Below are 19,199 nucleotides of genomic sequence, written 5' to 3' on the forward strand. Positions count from 1 at the left end.
CTATTTTGGAGGTGATATTAGCCAATTAGCAAAGGAGGCAGGACTGGAACTAATGAAGAGCATCTTTATTTGAAGATTTGATCTTTTTCTTGAAATAGCAATTTTCCCAATTCTATGTCTCTACGTTGGATGCTAAAAGCTTGGGAGATTTTGTTGTTGTTGTTGAGTTTTGTTTGTTTGTTTTTTTGTTTCCAGGCAGCCTAAAGGACCCTGTTGTTATGTGTCTGTTGTCATATCACTAGCTCTGGAGCAGTGACCTGGAGGGTCCACCCTATGGCAACAAAACTGAGAAATACTGTGCTCCTATTTGGAGGCAATCTGTGGGCAAAACTGTTCATGAGAATGTCCTGCAGCTTCTCAGCAAATTCAGCCTTTTTGCTCGTTTGTTGTGGGTACAAGGAGAGAAACTGATAAGATCATCAATTTGACTTAACAGCTGCACAGTTCAGAGAGTTTCCGGTTCATGGGCATTTAAAAAAAAAAAAAAAAAAAAGTCTGGTTTGGATCCAAATCAGACCAAAAATATACAATAGAGAAAAAAAATCAATTAAAAACATCTGTTTTTTTGTGTGTGATTCTCTTGCTGAATTTCCAGGAGAAAATTCCCATACTCTGCATATTATTTGCTGTATGCAAAAGCTCTCTAATGAAAATTGATAATATAGTTCAATATGTTGACTTTTTCACTTTTGGTAGCAACTGTGACTAATAATTTGCACCTAATCTGCGATGTGTTCTTTCCCTTTGAAGTTTTAGTGGCGGTGCTCTGTTTTCTTTAAAGTTTGTTTTCATTGTTTGACTCCTTTAAGTTCAAACAATTAGAAAAAAGGCTTTAATATCTCTCAAAACATTAAGCTTCCGTATGACCATTTTTGTGTAAATCATTGCTCATCTCATGCACACTATTAGCTCATTTATGCAACTGATCACTTTTAACTGCATCTCATACTTGTTTCATGTTTAGAGCTATTACCTGTTTATCCACTTCATTCAGCATTTATTAACTCTTCATCTGACTCGTATATATAACCTTAATGGAAAGTGCAACAATTTGAAGGTCACAGCTTGATTTTCAGACTGCTATAAACTCTTCATTTTAAGGTGACAGGATTATAATATCAGAGAACTAAACCAATAACTGGATCATACAATTGCCTTTTGCTCACTTCGCATTCTGGTACTGTTGGCTGGAACTGGCATAAAACTTGTCTATAGCTTTCTAAAGGCAGCAAGTAGTGCATGAATCCAATATGACCTTTTATCTGTAGCTGGTAACTAGAAGGGGGAAAATAATAAGAAAAAAATAACACAGCTATAATTAATCTGATGGTTGTGCTGAAAATACAAGGAGCAATACAAGTCAATTTAAAGCATTTTTCTTCCATAATGGTAATAATATGTAGCTAATGAATGATTTGAGCTATTTCTGAAATCCCTTTCTGTGCTTACCAGCAAGAGTGGTTTGAAATAGTCTCGAAATCAAGCTAATAGTTTAAAAACCAGGAACTTAGCCTTTGTGTGTTGATCGTATTTTTGGCACTGTCTTTAGGTTGTTCCCTTCTTTTGGAGCTTCTAAAGACCACCTGCAAAAACAGAGTAGGACTTGTCTTTCCCTAAAGATATATCTTGGCTTCTGCAGATTTTTACCTTTCTCTCTGAAGTATCTGAGAGGCCACTATTAGTATTGGGCAGCAGCTTCTATTTGCCAAAAGAACACAACCAATTAAACAACCAAACAAAATAAACCCCTATCTTCCCTCTACACTCAGAACTGGAGAAATAGGTAGATTCATATCTAGATTTTTCCATGCCTGCCGTTTCTAGGGGTACTGGGAACCTATGAACTACCTCTGTCCAGTTCGTGAAGCATGTGCTCCCTTTCCCTAGGAGAGCAGCCTGGCTACTACAGGGCTTAGGACTGTTGTAATACCCTTTAAGCTCTCTTTCGCTTTTCCTGTACTGCTTTAGTTTGTAGGTTTGGGCATTATGCCAGTTGCTGAAGAGAGTTACTGGACTGTTGGAAAGTGTTTTGTGGTAGGTGTACACTAAAAATTTGTTCTACTTAGCTTGCACATGTGTGGCTTAGAGTTAGCAGATAAGGAAAGAATTTGATCAGTGATCCAGGTAATGGCTATCAGCCTTCTGTTGATGAATTCCTAAATGCATACAAGACCATTTCATTTCCCTCTGTTATATGCATTTCCTGCATATAATGTGGTAGAGTTTTCAAACAGTTTATTGCTATTTATTTTTCAAAGTTTCTGCAGTTTGAACCCCTTTCCAAATCTGACTTTGCAGTACACCACTAGGTGTGGTTTTTTCTTAGAAATGGAAAATATTTTAGAGCTATTTGGTTCTATTGAGAAATCATGCCAGCATCTTTTAGGCTTATTTTACAATAAGACAGACTTTTAAAAAGAAATTTTAATTCTTATGAAAGCAGGTGGGAGTCTGTATACATAAGAATTGTTTTCAAAGCAATAATACATTATAACCAAGCAAAGACAATTATGTCTTCTAAAGAAATGACAGGATGCAGGCCACTGGTATGTATGCTTGCACAAATAAGTATGTCAATTCCACAAATAGTTTTTAAAAAAAATCAATGGCATTCATTTTCCTCCCATTTTTTTGTTGGCAAAAGACCCTTGTGGATGGAGGGAAAAGAATCAGTAAATTGTATGTAACAGTAGTACAAAAATTGAAAAACACTTTTTTGATTCCTGTTCTTCAAAGGATTGTTTTGGTTAAAACGTGAAAAATGCCCAAGGGTCTACCCTGTGCTGAATGGACTATGCCATCTGTGGAAGGAGTGACTTGGTATACATTAACTATTACCTAGGTGGTAGGATTCTCAGTCTGTCAGCTCTCCTGTCAACTGCTGTCCTTGTTGCAACTGTGACCCCTGAAGGAATTAATTGCATGATTGACTGACTGATTATGATTGACACCCAAACACAATTAACTGTTTAGCTGCAGCCACCATTGAAAGTGATCCCTAGTCTACAGTACAGGTATGCTGTTATTTCCATGCCAGTGAGCTTGCACAGAATAAATATGATTAAGCTGATGGAAGTCAGACAGAGCTGTGAGAACACAAGGATTGGTCTTAAGCTAAATATAGTTACTTTCTGTCACTTGTAATAGACCATTCATGGTTCACGTTCAAGCAAAGAAAAAAATTGCCACTGTAAAATAGCTGAGAATCCAGAGTCCAGCTTCCAGCTGTCAAAACTACCTTTATCCTGGAAGCTTGTTTGAAGGACAGCACAGTTTGATATCTGCAATGAAAGTGCTTAGATCCAGTGCCATTGAATTAAAACAGACCATGTACAGATAGAATTGGTACAGGTGGTGGCTGTTTCACCTCTCTTCCTGAACCGCTTAGAACAGTGGGTGGAAACATCTCCCTTCCCTCAACTGGTTTCTTAAGGTGATTCTTATCAGAGGAACAGTAATAGTCTAATATCTGCGCTTATCAAAAATGACTATGTTCAGTCTTTGTACAAAATACAAGTCTTGAAAAACCATCTGGGGACAGGTATAGAAGTTTACAGGGGTAAAAAATGTTACAAAGATCCCTTTCATACATAAGTAAAGAAAAAATCTAATTTATCTAAATCTTTTCTCTAATAAAGCTTCAGATGCACCTCTAATAAGTACTTAATAACAACCAAGCTTGCTATTGTAATAAATATCTACCAATAGCTGCTCAGACATGACACGCCAATTTTCATCTAAACCTCTAAACTCTTAATCTTCTTTAGAACCCATCTTTGAGTGAGTAAATATTAAGAGCCCTAATCTGGGAGCCCATTTTTCACAATGAATTTTCCTACCTAATTTGGTAGGTAATGGAAATTTCCTACCATGCATAATCTCAGTTGTTTGACTCGTACTTTCATTTATGTCTTGCCCGAAAGACAAAGTGTCTCATGACTGAGTGACTTATGTCTGGGGGCCTGTGTTTGAACTGGTGAGGTCAATACCTGAATTCCAGGGGTTTTTTTGCCTTGAGAAGAAAAAAGAATATGTAAATTTGTACTCCATTTCTGGCATGTTAACATAGGCATACAGTCAAAAGTTTTCTTCTTTAAAGAGCCCTTATGGTAAATTTAAGTTCTGATCTACAAAGGATTTCTGACATACAAAGGGTTCATTGGATAATGTAAACTAGGAGTAGTAGTCTAAATCCAGAGAACAGAAAACTTTCGTAAGGCTCCTTTTTCAACACATTTAACCAAAAATATATCAGCAACTTTTTGAAAAATGGAGGGAAAATTATTAGGTATCAACATGCTCTGTATGGTGAGGGTTTATTCTGGATGTAAATGTCACTTTTGAGTACCTTCTATTGGGATCCTGGGTGGTGAACTGCTTTTGAGAAATAAGGTTCCAACTGATTATGAAAGCTTTGGCATGAAAGCACGCAATGCTTTCAGAAACAATATCATAAATACTGTCTCATTATTTAACCATAGAACATCTACTGAAGGATTTGTGTTGCGCTACCATTAGCATATTTTAAGTAAACAGTTTGGAATGAATATGAAATTGACCATGTGTGTTTACAGTAATATTTGCAAATGAAATACTTTTTACTAGCACTGCTTAACCATGTGGAATATGAAAAAAATTGTTGTAGTTATCTGTGTTCTGGCTGCTAAATGACATGCATAATTTTTATTTTTGTTTTCTTTTAACAATACTATGCACTTTTGTATTTTAGTGCAATTTTCCTCTTGGTTACAAATGACTAAACTAATGTTTGGTTCATGTCTGAAATTTGAGTACTTAGGTTTAAACAGAGGTTGCTGAATATGGTGCTTCCCTTCAATATAAGATACACATTTTCATTATCGCTTATTGGAAGTTTTCTGCTTGGTAGTAAAGAATATATGGAAAACTAGATCTTCTAAAATTGGATTACAATAAAATACAGAGTAGTTTGTCTTTCTGCAATTTTTTTCTCCACCATTTACAGGACATCAGGACGTGCAGCAGGAGGGCCAGGAAACCTCCATGGATGCATAAGGAGCTGCTTAGGAAAATTCAGATAAAAAAAGAATCTTAGAAAAGGTGGAAGAAAGGACAGGTGGCCTAGGAAGAATACAGGGATGTTCTCCTGAAAACAAGGGACCAGGTTAGGAAAGCTAAGGCCCAGTTAGAATTAAACTTGGCTAGGGATGTTAAAGATAACAGGAAGGGATTCTATAGGTATATTGCAAATAAAGGACAGACTAAGGACAATGTGGGCCCTCTCCAGACGCTATCAGGAGAACTGGTCACCCTGGATTTGGACAAGGCTGAAGTTCTGAATGACTGCTTTGCCTCCGTCTTCACTGGCAAATGCTCTGACCATACCACCCAAGTCTTGGAAGACAGATGCAGGAACTGTGAGAATGAAGACCTTGGGCCCACTGTAGGAGAGGACCTGGTTTGAGACCATCTTAAGAACCTGAACATACACAAGTCCATGGGACCTGATGCAATCCATATACAGGTCCTGAAGGAGCTGACAGATGAAGTTGCTAAGCCACTGTCCATCATATTTGAAAAATCATGGCAGCCAGGTGAAGTTCCCAATGACTGAAGAAAGGAAAATGTAACTCCTATTTTCAATAAGGGGAAAATGGATGACCCAGGGAATTACAGACCAGTCAGTCTCATCTCTGTGCCTGCTAAAATCTTGGTGTAGATTCTCCTGGAAGTCATGCTAAGGCACATGAAAAACAACAAGGTGCTTGGTGGCAGCCAGCATGGCTTCACTAAGGGGAAATCCTGCCTCACTAATTTGGTGGCCTTCTATGATTGGGCTACGGAACTGATGCACAGCAGTAGAACAGTTGATGTCATCTACCTGGACTTGTGAAAAGCATTCAAGAACGTCCCACATGATATCCTTGTCTCTAAATAGAAAAGATGTCAATTTGGTAGGTGGACCACTCCTTGGATAAAGAACAGGCTGGATGGCTGGATGCAAAGAGTTGTGGTCAATAGCTTAATGTCCAGCTGGAGACCAGTAACGAGTGGTGTCCCTCAGGGATCAGTGTTAGGACTAGTCTTGTTCAACATCTTTGTCAGCAACATGGACATTGGGATTGAGTGTGCCCTCACCAAGTTTGCTGATGACACCAATCTGTGGTTTGTTGATATGCTGGAGTGAAGGAATGCCATCCAGAGAGACTTTGACACGCTTGTAAGGTGGGCCAATGCCAGTTTTATGAAGTTTAAGAAAGCCAATTGCAAGGTCCTACACCTGGGTCAGAGCAGTCCCAGGCACAGTTACAGGTTGGGCAGAGAAGAGATTCAGAGCAGCCCTGCAGAGAAGCACGTAGGGGTTTTGGTTTATGAGAAACTGAATATGATCTAGCTTCAATATGCATCCCCAGGCCAGAAAGCTAACCATATCCTGGGATGCATCAAAAGAAGCATGACTGAAGCATGGTTGAGGGAGGTGATCCTGCCCCTCTACTCTACCCTCGTGAGACCTCACTTGTAGTATTGTGTACAGTTCTGGTGTCCTCAACATAAGAAGTACATGGAGCTGTTGGAACAAGTCCAGAGAATGGCCACAAGGATGATCAGGGGACTGAAGCACCTCCCTTATGACGATAGACTGAGAAAGTTGGGGCTGTTCAGCCTGGAGAAGAGAAGGCTGCGTGGAGACCTCATAGCAGCCTTCCAGTATCTGAAGGGGGCCTACAGGGATGCTGGACAGGGACTCTTCATTAGGGACTTGTAGTGATAGGACAAGGGGTAATGGGTTCAAACTTAAACAGGGGAAGTTTAGATTAGATATAAGGAGGAAGTTCTTTACTGTAAGGGAGGTGAGGCCCTGGAACTGGTTGCCCACGGAAGGTGTGAATGCTCCATTCCTGGCAGTGCTGAATTCCAGGTTGGACAGAGCCTTGGGTGACATGGCCTAATACGACGTGTTCCTGCCCATAGCAGGGAGCTTGGAACTTGATGATCTTAAGGTCCTTTCTATGATTCTAATTATGGGTACATTATAATTGCATACATAAACACATTAACATGGAGTGGAGCATCTCCCTTATGAGGAAAGACTGAGGGAACTGGGTCTCTGTAGTTTGGAGAAGAGGCGACTGAGAGGTGACCTTATTAGCGTATATAAATATATAAAGGGGGAGTGTCACAAGGATGGAGCCAGGCTCTTCTCAGTGGCAAACAATGATAGGACAAGGGGCAATGGGTACAAACTGGAACACAAGAGGTTCCACTTAAACTTGAGAAGAAACTTCTTCTCAGTGAGGGTGACAGAACACTGGAACAGGCTGCCCAGGGAGGTTGTGGAGTCTCCTTCTCTGGAGACGTTCAAAACCCGCCTGGACACGTTCCTGTGTAACTTTATCTAGGTGTTCCTGCTCCGGCAGGGGGATTGGACTGGATGATCTTTTGAGGTCCCTTCCAATCTCTAGCATACTGTGATACTGTGATACTGTAACATATTAAACATGTTTATTGTTTTTAAAGAAAATTAATCATATTAATGAATCACCTATAAACTTAAAATAAGCGATATAAGAAATAACTCAAAAGAGTAGGTTTTCCTAGGACTACTTGTCAAATTCTTATCTCATTGCTGCTATAAAGAATAGCTTCATAATACAAAGTTGTGACAATTCCAAATTTATTAGTAATATTTAAGCCCTAAAAAAAAATATTGATTAGCTTCACCTTGTGACTTTGTTATCAGAATCAACTTTAAATTATAATAAAATAGCATACATGCTGTCAGGTACCATGTCTCTCAAAATTTTGCAAGGAAATGTGAATAACGTCAAGATTGAAGATCACAAGCTCATTACTGCATTCTGTTAGGTCTTGATAGAAATTATTTTAACAATGTAAGTTAAAAATGAAAACAAAACGCCAAGAAATACTTTTTGCATGGAACCATGTCTGTGGTATGTTTTTAGAAATGCCAAATGTAGTAAGATGTCATAAAGTGCCATGTTTATCTTCCTAATCCTCTTTAATCCATATGGTGCTCAGCTTTTTACCTAATGTTAGAAAAGTCTTCCCCACCTTCCACACAAAGTGTGTTTATTGGAATCATTTAGCACAAAACTGTGTGTTAAGTAACTTGTTTGGAGTAGGATCTTTGGGTTTTTTTTTCAAACTTTGAAGATGGTGATTGTTTTGGGAGTGATTATTTGGTTTTAACTATAATACCTATAATACCTGAATTGCTGGAACTCCATAGATAAGAAGTACAATGACATCTGTCTTTACTGATTTTTTTCTCAATCTGGCTTCTTGCTTTATGTTTGCAAGATCAAATGATGCATTTTCACTACTTTTAGAGCAGTGTACCTCTGTTTAAGCAATAGTAAACATCAACTCTTTGAAGCAAAGGTAGTCTTTTTCTCTGTTTGCATATCACTAGGCCAATTGAGTGTCACTGGACATGGCTACTTGCAATCCTGTTGTAATAAATGCCACTTTCAACTTTATATAGTTAAAACAGATTCTGCAACCAGGCAACTCATAAAATAATATACATAACTTTTTAAATTCAACTTCTGCTTTTTTTAAGATTTTTCAAGCAGTGAAAGAATTTTCTGTTTTCCATAATATTCTGGGTTTGGACACTTTCCAAGTACCAAATTCTATTATGTTGTTAATGGAGTGATTACGTTTTTCAAAAAAGGCAATATTTCAGCTCTGTGACAACTCCGTCTATTGTTAAAACTAAGTAATTTTTGTATAAATGGCAAAATTAGTGCCTCAATTTGCCTTCCTTGCAGCTTTTACTTTCAGTAACCACTTGCAGATCACAAGTTCATGTAGAGGTTGTGGAAGAAATAGTAGTGGTACATTCTGGTTAAAATATTTCAAACATAAGACAAAGAGAAATGTCTGCCTGTGAAATTATTTTGTTATTAACTATTTCTGGGAGGAATTTGACTTCATTCCCTGTAGTGACATTGGGATGACACATATCACCCCAGAGCCACACAGGTTTATGAGAGTATGATGCTTCTGTTTCAAAAATTATGTCTACCTAAGTAAGTTTCACTTTGAGCCTCATGGTTCTGGGGATCCAAACCTTGTCTTGTGTTCAGGAGACATGGCACTGTTTAACTTGCTTGGAGTGTTATTCTTAGAAAAACCTGTGTTGACATTATTATTTACAGAATTAAATTGAAACCAGAGCTGAATGACCAAAGAGAACAAAATCCGAGTCAGAAATTGAGAGCTGACACTTCCAAAGAGAAAACAGCACAGAGAAGGCAGGAAGAGGAATAAGAAGATGAATTGTAATGATTAAAAAATTTCTATTCAGAGGTAGAAAATAACAAGAGAATTTAGCTTATGTAGAAATATATTTTGTGTTAATGTGTTGTTTGTTACAGGTATGATGATATTACAATGCCAAAAAAACAAAACAAAACAAAACAAATAAAATCAAACATCAAATTCATATGATGCCTATGGAAGTAATAAAAAAAAATAATAATCATAGTTCCCATATGTAGGTCTGGACGGCATTGGCTCTTTATTCAGCAAAAATAAAATACCCTCATAGACACTACATGTGTGAAACGAGACAGCTACCATGCACTGGAGAAAAGTAATGCAGATAACTGAAAAAGGTTACACTTTCTCCTGGAAAAGGGAAAATATTTTCCACAGAAAAATACTCTTATCTTTGGCTCTCTTTAGACCAGTCCTGCAATGAAGACTTGGTAAATAACTAATAAAACTGTTATTTTTGCCTTTAAGGTCTATTTTAAATGTATTAACCATGATAACAATAAAAATAATTGTGTGATTGCATATTATTTTGCCATACAGCAACCTGAGTTCATCTTTCCACCTTTCTAGGCGCAATGACAAAATGTGTTGCTTGGTCCCAAAGGGACTAACAACCTTTCCATTGTTAACATCTTTATCAGCAGGACAGGTAGTCTTTCAATCATGCTAACTGTTTTGCATTTAAGTTAATCCCTGTTTCCAGTCTCTTCTTACACTGCAGGATAGATTTCTTCTGTTTCAGATCTAAAGCCCTTGCCTCTATAAAAAACCTTCTCCCTCCCCATCAGTTAATTTATTAAAATATTATTTTTCCTGCATTTAGCCTGCATGGATTTACTTGATCTAACTTGGGATCAGAAGCCCAAGAAATCTGTTAGTACAATGGTTCCTTTTGACTAATTTCATCTTGCAAAGAAGTGGAGTAGCATAAAGAACTTACTTTTCCGGTTTAAGCCACTTTTTCTGTTCTTTGGGAATACTTCTATATTTCACTTAGTGCTTGTTTAAACAGCTTGAATGTGCTTAAACTCAACAGGCCTATGCCTAATTAAGGATTTGAATTAGAATCCTTACTTTCATGGGTTTTGTGACATTGGTCTAAAATGCTATTAAAGTTATGAAGTTAAATTGTTAAATTGTTAAATTGAATTAAAATATTATTAACTTAAACCACTACACATTCTCTAGACAGAAACTCCTAGAAAAAAGCAGTAAAGAGAAGGTAAATCTCAAAATTTATGAAGTGTGCAAGAAAGAATAATAGAGGCTGCAAATTCTAGCAAAAAGTAGAATAAGGTGGTACCACAGTATCACAGTATCACAGTATGTTAGAGATTGGAAGGGACCTCAAAAGATCATCTAGTCCAATCCCCCTGCCAGAGCAGGAACACCTAGATAAGGTTACACAGGAACGTGTCCAGGCGGGTTTTGAATGTCTCCAAAGAAGGAGATTCCACAACCTCCCTGGGCAGCCTGTTCCAGTGTTCCGTCACCCTCACTGAGAAGAAGTTTCTTCTCAGGTTTAAGTGGAACCTCTTGTGCTCCAATTTGTACCCATTACCCCTTGTCCTTTCATTGTTTGCCACTGAGAAGAGCCTGGCTCCATCCTCGTGACACTCCCCCTTTATATATTTATATACACTAATAAGGTCACCCCTCAATCTCCTCTTCTCCAAACTATAGAGACCCAGCTCCCTCAGTCTTTCCTCATAGGGAGATACTCCACTCCCTTAATCATCTTAGTTGCCCTAAGAGAGAGCACAACGCAAGTAAAGATAAATGAATGCAAAGTGCTTGCCCTTGGGCATTGTTTCAGTAGTGTCTGTGCGTAGGTAGAACTGCATAACATTTAAGAGCCTGAACCTTCATCATTCTCATCCCTTAGAATATTCCTTTTAAAATATATTGATTGTGTATTTATTTACAATGATACTTTATGAACCTAAACGCAAACCAACAGTAATGAGCAATTGGTGTCACTAAATCCATTTCTATGTAAATTACCATACGCAGAAAAATGTAAGGTAGTTAATGAACCTTGCTGATATTCTTGTTAGAAATGCCTGACTTAGACCCTGATTTCCCCTTTAAGCTGTGATCATGCCTCCATAGCTTAATGTGTTTATTGTTTCCCTTCATGATACTGTAATTATAATATTCTCAGTCTTCTTTATTTTGTTTGGTTTTTGCTTTAAAACATTTAGTAAAGCTAGCTTGCAGATATAAGGAAAACTAAAGTTTATAATTTCCTGCCTTCAAATCTAACTGTTTTTGTGGAATCGGTAAGAGCAACGATGGTATCCTGATATAGCAGATAATTCTAAAGTGTCTCTGATTAATGAAGAAAAAAAAAAATCTATTGTTCACTTTAAGAAGAAACTATGTAGGCCTCTTCCTTCGAAAACAAGTTTAGGTAAAATTAGAAATTAATTGTTGTGAAAAACAAGTAATGAGTTAATGAAGAATAGAAAAAATGAATACATAAGAACCACGTGAAACTAACTATGCCCATATCACAGTTGTGACCAGACTTAATTGTTCCTGAGTCAGTGTCTTAATACTCTTAGGTAATATTGTGGGGTCCTGTTTTACACTCTAAGTTTTACCATTGGCCCAAAGCAAAAATACAGGGAAATCATTTTTCATCTCTGTTTCTCTATATAGAAATGGATAAATACAAAGGTTCTCCTTTATTGTGCTTTTTGATACATACAAATAAGCTGCACTATATAGAAGCTACTAACATATGACAAAATGTTTACGCATTTGTATGGGTCTAATAAGGCATGGGTTGATCAGGAAGCTTCAGCTGCCTGCATGTGTTCCCCCTTACCACTCCAGCTCTGAACTTGTTTTGCAAACAGCTGCAAATTAACATGTATGTAAATAGACCTTTAAGCTGCTTTTGTGACTATAGTCTGTGTATTTGTTTGTTTATAGATAAATGCATTTATAATATATATGGTGAGTTCATAAATACTAATAACAGCTATTCTAAAAATACACAAATTTCAGGTTCAGATTAGGGCTTGGAAGGGGGAGAGGTAGAAATAGCTTGTTAAGTTTTTGATTGCTTTTGCTGATAGACCGCTTAGCAGTTCTTGAACATAGATCACTCATGTCACTGGGTATTTGTGCCTTCTCAGATCTTGTTCTCAGTAACCAGAGCTGTCCCCAGCTCAGATACCATGGGACAGCTACAACAGGTATAGTAATCCACATTCTTTTTCTCCACTGGAGTTTATGTCTCCTTTCATTTTAAGCAAATTTATAAAGAAAAGAAGAAACTGCAATGCTGTGGGAGACTCCATATGAATCGTAGTATGGCTATCAGCCAGGTGGGCAGAAGGGAGGAGATGTGCAGATTTACAAGTTTGCATTTTCCAGGCCTGCATCTCAGCAGACACCTCCGATATTTCAAAGCAACCAGTTGACATTTAGTTTCTTTGAAAGGCTTCAGAGCAAGTGTGGATTGAGTAATTATTCAACAGAATATAACATTCTTCCCTGTCCTCAGTCCTCCTGTCTGTAAGTCTGTCCCCTTGGGCAGAAGAATAAACAGAACCAGTAGGTCTGTGGTTCAAAAATCTGAATTTTCCTGCAAAAAGATCAGTGAGAGTCTTGGACAACATCTTTGTCTTGAGGCATCTGTGGGTACAATATACTAAACCACTTGCTGCAGGGCAGAGGAAAAGAGCATAGAGGCGTGGGTATCTCTGAAGTAATACAAATTCACATGTTCTAGTGGATTTTTTTTCCAGGGTGCCATTTATTCCTGCAGGTAGCTAGGGGTAGCATTGCTGATTTTTATTCAAAGAACCCCTAAACCAGCTAAATTGCACCTGCTAGAAAATGCTTTTTCTCTCCTTTATCTCCCCATCCAAAGAGTGGAGCTTATCTTTGAATTCAGCAGTCTTTTTGATGTCTGTTCATTTAGCTGAGTATTTTATAACTCAGGTTAGTTGAGGACATGGTCTATGGTTGACTCCAGAGTTGCTTTAATAAGATTGTGTTTATTAAACTGAACTGTTTGTCCCTATATGACTATGAGAATGGTTTCTGTGGTATTAGAAATGGATTAAGATACACTTTGTCAAATAAAACATTTTTGTATAACAAGTTTTATTTGTGGAGAATAGTACTGCTGGGTTTTACATGTACCTTGTTTCATTGCTTCTAGTGCATGTCAGGGGGCAGCAGCTTCTGGACCTCTTTTGCTCACAGGGATTCATTGTCCTGTGCTAATCGTTTCACCTGGCAACTGCTTGGTATGTAGTGGCATGGCAGTGTATCAGTGGTACAAATCCACAGTGCAGGACTGGCAAGCATACCATGGGCTGTTTGTGTATACACAGGGAAGTGTTGAAGGTCCTGCATGAGGTTGCTCTACCTGCTTTGGTTGTCTAACTCCAAACATTGTGTGGAGCCTGAAATTCACTGTGGGTGGGGGAGTTTTTCATTACTGCTAAACCTCTTCATAAAGAAGGAGAGTAATGAGCAGATGTAAGAAATATGTCTTCCTTGGGACCATTTGACACAGTTCTGCTTGCTTCATTTCCTATTGAATTTCTAATTCTTCTTCCATAAAGTTGTTCATTTTCAGGGGCTTTCTCTACCTTTATGCTTTCACAATTTTATAGCTGCAGATTCTACATCCCAGTGAAGAGACAAATAATTATTTCAAACTGAAACAGCAGCCATAATTTTCCCTCTCATGAAAACCTAATAATATCCATTAAATTAAGGGCAACCCACAAAAGAAATTATTTGATGGAATTGTCTGGGTGTTTTTGGCTCTGCATTTAGTATTTGCATTAACAAAACATGCCCTACCAAAACAGGAAGGCAGAATATTTTTAGAAGCTTGAGGAAATATTGAAGTTAAAATTTCATTTAGAAGTGGTGAAAAAAAATATAGATAACCCAATTGTGAAGTGCTATGTTGCTTTTTTTCCCCAATAACTCATAATGGGATTAATACTTGCTCTCACATTCAAAAAAAATACCTCTTTTTCTGCTCCCTTGAAATTTCTCTGTCCTTAACCAAATTGATTTTTCAAGCACACAGATGACAGATACTTGCTTATGTTAATTATCTACCAGCATATGACTGGAGACAAACTTCACATCAAAGAAGAAAACTCTTAAGTGCTGGTTAATAGCTTGGTACCAGTCCTAGATTATGGGACCAATTATCAGAGCCAAATTATTAGGCTTAATTATAAAAAATGAAGTTTACTATTTCTTTCACAGCTCCCCACTTGACTTATCACAGAAGCATAGAATGCTTTGAGTTGGAAAGTACCTTAAGATCATCTAGTTCCAACTCCCCTGCTATGGACAGGGACACCTCCCACCTGACCAGGTTGCTCAAGGCCCTGTCATGGCTTCATGAGGTTTCACTTTTGACACAAGAAAATGTATGAGTAACCTCTTAAAGTTTTATTTGGCAACCATATGTCATAAAGGTACTTCAAAAGCATGAAAAATACAAGTAGCCAAGATTAAAAGATCTCCAACAAGGATATTAAAAAAAAAAAAAAAAGAAAAAGAACCAAAACATTGAAAAGCTAACCAAAATTAAAGAAAAAAGCAGACAGCAGACTCTGAAATGGTAATCAGGGGCTTTTCTGTGACTAAGAGCTAATGTGAGTTTCCCATTTAAGCAAGAATTAGTAGAATTTAACTTTTTACATTTTGAATATTTTCTTGATTAAAAAGAGAGTTTTCAATTTTATTGTCCATCTATAAAACTAGGGAGGATGGCCATGAGATTCTGCCACTAAGAAATGGTGAAAACTCAGTGACTGATGGCAAGTAAGATAGATTGCAAAAATCTTCTTTGTCACATCCCTGGAAGTGTTTAAATCCAGACTGAGTGGGGATTTGGTCTAGTGGAAGGTGTCCTTGCCCATGGCAGGGGAGTTGGAACTGTATGATCTTTAAGTTCCCTTCCAACCTAAACCATTCTATGTTTTTATGATTCTTAACATAAGGTTGAATTTAAGGATCCTAAATCACATTCTCAAGTCTTCTGCATGTAGAACGTCATAACTCAAGCACAATGTGAATGGAAACATCTCACAACAGAATTTTAATGGAAGTCAACAACTGAAAAATGTCTCCATTAACATTTATAACATTCAGGAAGCTGTCAAATGCTAGTATTTCTAGTTAAATTTCTCAAAACTGTATGAATAGTATAATCCTTCCCAACTGTAGTCTATTCCCCGTCTTTAGACAAGGTCTAAAACTCCCACAAGGGAGCTGAAGAGCCTGAGGGTTTTCTCCCATTCTGTTCCACACTGGATCTGCATTACATAGGCTGCCATGTAGATTCCCACACTGCCTAAAATACCTATTCTGGTATCAAAATATCCGCACACCACAAATTGGAATATGCTGACTGTTTGTTTTTTTTTTTTTAAATGTCGACTGTTTCAACTAGCTAATGTACCAAAACCAAAACTTTCAATACACTGCAGATATTTCCAAATTATTCCAGTGCTGTAAACATACAAAACCAGCTAGGAAGGCAGGGTGGGTCAAATACCATGTTCAAGTTTTTACTATTTCTTTTCTCCACTTAAAGGTCTTTTCTTCCAAGTATGCCCCTCTCTTTGCCACTTGGTACAGTATTTTAATACTCTTCCTTTTTTTTTTTTTTTTTTAAGTACTTTTCACAGTGTTCTTCTCCACCCTTATACTAAGCTAAAAATTACTCAGTAAAACTAAAAATGCAGACTGGAGTGGCATATCTTTTGAAAAACTAAGACCCCTTCCCTTAATCTTGAAAGATATAACAGGTAAAGTTTTGGAGAGCCACTGTCAGCTGCCACTCAAATGTAGTATAGTTGCATTTTTGTTACACCTTTTCCTTGTTATATGGCACAGCTGTATGTTTGTGGGTTTTTTGTTTTGTTTTTTTTACTTGGTGTTTCAGTACTTCAACATTTATAGTCCAGACATGATAACATAGACTATAAAATGGTCCATAATCAGACTATAAAATGGTCCATAATTGGACTATAAGATGGACTATAGTTCTGAGCTGCCACTCAGAAATTCTTCTGCCTCACTACCTATTAAGCAAATTTCTTAGAGGCCTCACGTCTATCAGCTCTGCTGAGAAGCCATGGGTTTATGATGTCTGAATAGGCTTTAAAATTCCTATACGGTAATATGTTCACTCCTTTGAATTCTTGCTAAATTCTTATGTCATAACCTTTGTAGACTGTTCTTTATTTTCCGATGTTTAAACTTAATAAAAAAAAAAAAAAAAAAAAAGAATGTTTTTATCTGCTTGGTCCTACAGAACACACATGAAACATAAGCTCATTAGTTACAGGAACTGATTTAAATTATAATATTTTCAAATGGCAACATCAAATAATCTTAGGGAGGAAACATCAGTGCAACATGGTAAACAAGCTAGAAAGTGCAGCTGAGTGTGAAAATGATTATCAGGGGATAGGGTTTGTGAGTACTGGGCAAGTAAACCAAAGTACTTTGGGATAACAATGTAATTTTCTCATGCAATTTGCCAGATCACTTCTCCCTCAGCTCTGCTCTTGCTGCCCTCTTTCAGTAATATTATCCATACAACTGCTGGCTAGTGCAAAGACCATCAAGCTGTACGTGTGTGCATATGCACGTGTACACACTGCTGCTGGTATTACTTTTCTTAGTAGTCTTTAGATGTTCATAAAATCTAGAGTAGTCAATTTGTTCCACCAAGCAGAGGCCATTAAACTGTATGTAAAACAGGACCCATGAAGGGAAATTAATTTTTGTCTCTTGGTAACAAAGATATAAATGTTGCCATACTGCTTAATCAGAGGAACTTTTACTAGTTTTATCATCTCTTTTAATTTTTTTGTAGATTATACAGATTTTTTTTTTTTGTAGATTGCTTAAAGAAACCTATTCATTTACAGTACTGCAGATGATCTCTTCAATATCACATTTTGTAGCCAAGTGTAAAGGCATTGGAAAGTATTATGGAAGGCTTTCATTAGGTTTTTCTTGGTATGTGCTTCTGCATGGTCTTAGATTGGAAAGTTATCCTAACCACATTTTAAGTGTTGTTACTTACAGTGGACACTTCTATCAGTGGGATGACTGTTTGTAAAAGTGCGTCTATTCATCTCTTTTCATCTGATGAGCTAAGTAAGCTTCCAGTGCACAGTTAGTTAGCATTAGAAGTCATTCTTACTGCATTAATTTTGCAGATTTGTGAGATGAAGCTCACGTATTCCAAATAGATAGTGATACATCTTGAGGAACAGTGGGGATTTTCGGAGCAATGATGTCTTTTTGCAGTAACTTGGACAGAGTAATGCAGAAATAGGGGCAGTAGGTCCATGATGAGATTCCAGCCTGTTTGTTGCTTGGCTGGATTTTTTTCATATGCATTCTGAGATCAAAAGCATTAACAAGAATCTGATTGAAATTAGTAATGTACCAATTCCAATGTACCAATTAAAAACAGTAAAACCAATTCCAAACTTCATACTTGCTAATGCTTCTGGAGTACCCACCTGAGAGAAAACGATTTTCAACCTGGTTTAAATTGGGGGTGCAGTTCCAGATACAGGAAAAGCACGATAGTTACCCAAGATAGGCCACATTTCAGCAAGCCACTGTAACTATGCAGCAGCAGTAAATGCTGAGTCAAGTGAGCCCAGGGAAATAAAGCAGGGTTTGCTTTTGTTCAGTTGTGGAGGATTCATCAGCCCTCTCCTTGTGTCATCTGGGAAGGAGCTCCCTCACAGATGTATACCAGCTCAGGCCTGAACTCCTGGTTGCACCATGTAACACGTGATTGATTACATTTCATAGAAAAGACTGTCTCTGCTTCTCTGGGTGTAAATATAGAATTTCGCAAAGAAACTACACAGATCTGGTACACACAGATGGAATAAGATTTGATGCAAAGGGTTAACCGATGGACAGGGGGGTTAGGGTTAAGCCGCTTGCTTAACACTGTTACTTCTTACTTGTGCTTACTCAAGAAGTGCATGCTCAACAATTATCGTGGTTGCCAGAACAGGGTGGGAGGACCAAGGCTATTGATAAGAGGAAGGAACAGTAACTCCTGTTCTCTGGACCCCTAAACTGACTGAAATCAGCTTTGCAGTTTGGACAGTGACTAAATCACCAGGGAACATGCGCAACAACTAGAGATGAAAAGTTCAGGGAAGACTTGTTTACTTCTTCTTGCGACCCTCACTCAGGACCACCCAGAGACACTACACAAGCAAGGACCTTTTACCTCCTTATAATGTGAAGAGGGGATATGTCATGAATATGTATAGGCTGTTGCATAACGTCATGAATATGTAATAATCTAGAGGATAAATATGGAGGAGAACAACGCTGAGGTGCGCATGTCTTTGGAGGAGTGATCCCCCATGTGCCTCAGCACTGAATAAAAGCATACCTACTTTACAACCTTAACCAGTCGTGGAGTCCACTCGCATATCAGATTCAGTCCAGAACCAGTGAAGAATTACTCTAATTCAATACAAACAGGTATTTCTTGCCGTTAACAAGCCACGCTGCCAACTTTCTAATCATTACATAGTTAGGGACCATCTTTTAATACAATGTTTTAAAATGCTTTCAACTTGATATCGGTGAATTTGGAAAGACATTGCTTACAATTATTTCTATTCTGTGGTTGTTTTTTTTTCATGGGGAAACATCTTCATGTTGCAGGACTCTGGCTCTAAACTTAAGAACTGAAAAATTATACCAGAGATAACTTTATTAATGGTGTGATATATCCCCCAAACTCTGCTTCTGTAATTGTATTGAGTACATGTAATGGCATGGAGTGATAGAAGACGTAATAGGTACTTCTTTTGTGATGATTTGTACAAGGTATGCCTGTCTTGTATTATGGTATAACT

The sequence above is a fragment of the Neopsephotus bourkii genome, unplaced genomic scaffold (assembly GCF_033783945.1).
Source record: "Neopsephotus bourkii isolate Nb327-2 ecotype Australia unplaced genomic scaffold, CSIRO-AGI_Nbou_v1 NB_256, whole genome shotgun sequence".
NCBI lineage: Eukaryota > Metazoa > Chordata > Aves > Psittaciformes > Psittacidae > Neopsephotus > Neopsephotus bourkii.